This window comes from Gekko japonicus, unplaced genomic scaffold, assembly GCF_001447785.1.
Source record: "Gekko japonicus isolate JY-2015 unplaced genomic scaffold, Gekko_japonicus_V1.1 scaffold92, whole genome shotgun sequence".
Classification (NCBI taxonomy): Eukaryota; Metazoa; Chordata; class Lepidosauria; order Squamata; family Gekkonidae; genus Gekko; species Gekko japonicus.
The window spans coordinates 1,549,042-1,554,180 of NW_015169780.1; the positions used below are offsets into that span (position 1 = coordinate 1,549,042).

The 5,139-nt window shown below is 43.3% G+C and overlaps 1 protein-coding gene across 1 annotated transcript in view; it reads left to right on the forward strand.

Annotated features, from left to right (window-relative positions):
• LAMA2 (laminin subunit alpha 2) overlaps nucleotides 1-5,139 on the forward strand; it is a 755,002-nt gene that overhangs the window by 419,560 nt on the left and 330,303 nt on the right. The window lies entirely within an intron of this gene.

Below are 5,139 nucleotides of genomic sequence, written 5' to 3' on the forward strand. Positions count from 1 at the left end.
AACTCAAGATCCTCAGCCAAGATCCTCAACATTTTCAGTCTTTATTTAGTTGCAACTAGTTTCAGCTTCATATTTAATATAGGGTGTGCAGTGATGAAAATCTTATAGAAGTTCTCTGCATGTGAGTACTTTGCAGTGCCTGAGTTTCCAGTCATATTGAGATTTGTAATTATGTCAGTGCTATTAATAACTGCTAGTGCTTCAATAAAAAAGCAAAAAAATTCAGCTGCTATACAGAGTTCTTTTTTAGGAAGGATTTCAAAGAACCCCAAATCATTTATTAAAGTAGGATATTAAATATAATTCCTAAGTTGAAATACAAACTGTAGCAAATAGTTGCAGTTTCTCTGTGTAAACCATTGTGTGGGATTCCAAAAAAAGGACTTGTTTCTTTATAGCACGCTCACCATTCACTTTGACGAAACATTTCATTTTCCACGTTACTTTAAACTAGAGAAATTGTATGTAGCTTTCTGTTAGCAGAAGATGGTGGCGGGACCCCTTATGATCATCAAAGAAGTGTGCTGAGGACCATGGGACTCACATGATCAAAAGCCATGTGGGTGTTGCCTGTGAAAAGGGTAATCAGATAAGACAGAGAAGCTGGGGATGAGCAGTGAAGTAGGTGACATCCAGTTTTCAGGATGGTGAAAACAAAAAGGGATTGGAAGGAGCTCTGTACAGGCAATGACAGATGGAATTCAATGTAACTGCAGGATGTTGCATGTTAGAGCAATCAATTCTAATTCCACATATACACAGATATAGTTTGAAATTGTGTTGGCAGACCTAGAAAAAGACCTTGGAGTTGTAAAAAAAGCCGACTAAACATACAGCAGTGGTGAAACATACAAATTCCATATTAGGGTCATTGAAAAAAACTGTAGTATAGTAATGTCCTTTTACAATTCCCTGATACCTCTGTTCACCACATAAGGATACTGGGAAAAGAACAGAAAAGAGCAACTGTAATAATCAAATGCTTGTGAAACCTGCCTGGGAAGCAAGGCTGAAGTGTCTGGCCATTGGGGGTTTGAAAAAGAGTAACTGAGGTGTGAAATGATGTTGCTGTATAACATTATGCACAGTACAGAGGCAGTGGACAGAGAACAACTTTTATTCCTTTCAACCCACATACCTTCGGGACTGCCTCTCTCAGTATGCCCCAAGAAGAGCATTACACTCAGGAACGAAGAACCTCCTGGCGGTCCCCAGCCTGAGAGAGATTCGGCTGTCCTTGACCAGAGCCAGGGCTTTCTCTCTGCTGGGGAACATCCATGCCCTGCAGAAGTTGTTACCTTTCTGCAGGGCATGTTCCACCAGGCATTCCGTTGAGGACAGTGATGGTACAGCATGTAGATCAAGGTGGGCAGCTGCGTTGGTCTGAAGCAAAAGAACAGAGCAAGAGTCTAGTGGGGCACCTTTAAGGCCAACAAAGTTTTATTCAAGGTGTGAGCTTTCGTGTGCATGCCCACTTTGTCAGACGATGAAATGGAATGACAGATCATAGTTGTATATATAGGGGCAGCTTGTTAAATTAGTATACAAAATAGTGAAAATATTTTTAACACATCAAAAGAATGACAGGCTCGGTTTGTGGTTACCATCTGTTTGGGTTCAACTGGGGGGGGAAACAACATAGGTAATAAGTATGTCAAAACTGGAGATTGATGTGCCCTAAATTGTGAGAATCCCATCCATTTCCTTTCTAGCATAGAGGCGAACTTTAGAGCATCTTGGATGTGTAGAGTATTTTCCTTGTCCCCAAAACAGAGAACTACATTTAAATCTACCATTCCAAATCGCATTACATATTCTATTATATTCTTAATTGTTAAGAGTAGTAATAACATTTTGCTTCACTAAAACATGGAGTTAACTGACAGAATCCTTTTCCTGGGGTACAATGTTATGTCAGAGATCAACAAGATATTGCATTGCATTACAATCACTATTATAGTATACTATTTCAAAACGAAAAGAAAAGAACAGAAAAACATCAAAATATAGGGGATGTATAGCCCTTCTTGGAGAGAATACATGTGTGAGGATTGAATGAGTTAGCATATGTAATGGGATTAGGGGTCATTTGGGGCCAGAGCGCACCGAAGCACCACTCCAACAGCCCAGGAGCAAGCACAAATGACGGTGGTGGCAAGCTCCCCGCCCCCAAGCTCTTTTTCTCTAGAGTTGCGCCGTCATTGTATTCTATGGCCCCATAGAATATAATGGAAAGATCATGCCACCACTGTGGCGTGACTCTAGAGAGAAGGGGTTTAAACTTTAAACCCCTTCTCTCTTTGCTTCCCCCCCCCCGCGCACAGGGCTGGGGAAGGGGAGACTTTTGAAGATGCTCCCCCTTTTTGCTTCCCCTTCTGACATCAGTTCCGGTGATGTCAGGGTATGTGGCATATGCTAATGAGCTGTTATGACAATAGGTTATTAGATATGCTAATGACCTCCTGCAGCTCTTTTTCTACAAAATGACCCCTGAATGGGATAAGAAACAAGTATCCCTATTAAGTCCTGGTGGGGTGTTTGTTTTGAGTGTTATGATAACTTGTAATTCAGCTATTTCCCTTTCCATTCTGTTCCTGAAGTTCCTTTGCAATAAAACAGCTATTTTGAGGTCAGCGATTGATTATGCTGGAAGGCTGAAATGTCCCCATAAAGGTTTCTCAGTTTTGTGATTCCTGATGTCAGATTTGTGTCCATTTATCCTTTGGTATAGGGTTTGTCGTGTTTGTCCTATGTAGAGAGCCAAAGGGCAGTGGTGGCATTTAATGGCATATACAATGTTAGAAGATGAGCAAGTGAATGCACCTGAGATGGTACAGCTGGTGTTGTTGGGTCCAGTGACTGTGTTGGCAAGGTGTATGTGGCAGCAAAGTTGGCATCTGGGTTTTTTAAAAGCTCTGGTACCAGTGTCCATGTTCAAATTATATGTTGCATTATCATGGGTGAGGAGTTGTTTGAGATTGGGGGGTTGTCTGCACGCAAGAAAAGATTTACCTCCCAGTATTTGTGAAAGAGAACTGTCATTGTCCAGTAGGAGTTGTAAGTCATTGATGATGCATTAAACTGTTTTGAGTTGAGAGCAGAGTTCCCTCTAAGCTGAGTTAGTGTGAGCTAGCTCCCAGTTTTTTAGCCTCCGGCTCACACATTTCTGTCTCAGCTCAGGAAGGAGGGCTCCAGAGCAAACTAATTTATGCAGCAGCCAAATCACCTGCTCACAACTTTAACGCCGGTAGCTCACAAAATAGAATTTTTGCTCACAAGACTCCACAGCTTAGAGGGAACATTGGTTGAGAGTTATATGTCACCACAAGGGGTGTTCTGTTATTGTCTTTTTGCAGCTTGTCTTGTAACAGGTTTTCTCTGGGTACCATTCTGGCTTTTTTAATCTGTTTCCTGACTTCATCAGGTGGATACTTTAGTTCCAAAAAGATCTGTTGTATCTCTGTCTGTAAGACTGGAACAGATGTGGCTGTACTAGTGTTCCCAGCCTCCAGGTGGGCCCTGGAGATCTCCTGCTTTTACAACTGATCTCCAGCTGACAGAGATCAGCTCCACTGGAGAAAATGGCTGCTTTGAAGGGTGGACTCTATGGCATTGTACCATGCCGAGGCCCCTCCCCTCCCCAAATCCTGCCCTCTCCTGGATCCACCCCCAAAGTCTCCAGGTGTTTTCTAACCCAAACCTGACAACCCTAGGCGGTAGCATAGAGCCTGGCTGTATACAATGGATCTTTTGGTGTATTTAGCGTGGTAGCTGGAGGCAGGTAGACAATAACAGAACACCCCGTGTGGTAACATATAACTCTCAACTCAAAACAGTTCAACACATCATCAATGACTCACAACCTCTACTGGACAATGACAGTTCTCTTTCACATATACTGGGTGGGAAATCTTTTCTTGCACACAGACAACCCCCCCAATCTCAAACAACTCCTCACCCACAATAATGCAACATATAATTTGAACATGGACACTGGTACCAGGACGATTTTGATCCTGTTCTTGGCAGACTTCACTCAGTGTTGACTCATTAAATGTGTTCAAGTCACATGTTGGCTTTTTCAGTAGATTTGGGTTTTTGATGTGGTCAGTTGAGTACAGTATATACCTGGATTGTGAATTAACACGATGGAAAATCTGCACAAATACATTGACTCTATGTGTTGAATCATAATCTAGATACATGGGGAGATTGTAAATACATTCGCAATAAAATTTTTTGAGTTGAGTAATAAATGTAAATATAGCGTGTTAGGAAAGTGTAATGAAAGTGACTGGGGAAAAAGGCCAGTATCCGAAAGGCTTTAGCACAGATCTGAACAATTCCAGGCACTAGGTCACCAATGTGACATGAAGTTTGCTGGTGGTGTTTAAAGTTCTGGTTTAAGAGGATGGGGGTGGAAGAAAATGGGCGAGGCAGCCCCTGAAAGGAAGGCCCTGCAAAAAATCCAGAACAGAGCTAATTTGTTGCTAAGATATGAGCTCTGTGCAAAGAGATCAATTGCTGCTGGCTCTTCTTTGCCTTTGCTGGGAACTTCTGCTCTCTCCTGCTGCAATCATATGAAAGCTGGAGGCAGGCAGGTGGCTGTGCTTGGTGGGGTAGGCAAAAGTAAGAGACTTTTCTCCCAAGTGTGGAAGGGGGAACAGAGAAACCTGGCCTGTACAGGAAGCAGCAGGTCTTTCAGTCTTCAAGCCAACTGTCATTGGTATTGGAATTAGGGTTGCGAGGTCTTATCTGGCTGTTGGCAGGGGGGATCAGTCTTCTCCCTGGAGTCTTGCATGCATGCACAAAGCATGCACACTGCGATGACCAGAAACCTGGCCTGTACAGGAAGCAGCAAGTCTTTCAGTCTTCAAGCCAACTGTCATTAGTATTGGAATTAGGGTTGCGAGGTCCTATCTGGCTGTTGGCAGGGGGGATCAGTCTTCTCCCTGGAGTCTTGCATGCATGCACAAAGCATGCACACTGCGATGACATCACCCGAAGGTGATATCATCGCACAGGGCACATTGGGCAGGACACGCTAGCATTTGCCCAAATGCTAGAGCATCCCCACGTGATATGGCCGGCATGATGACATCACCTCCGGGTGATGTCATCATACCCTGGCACATCAGG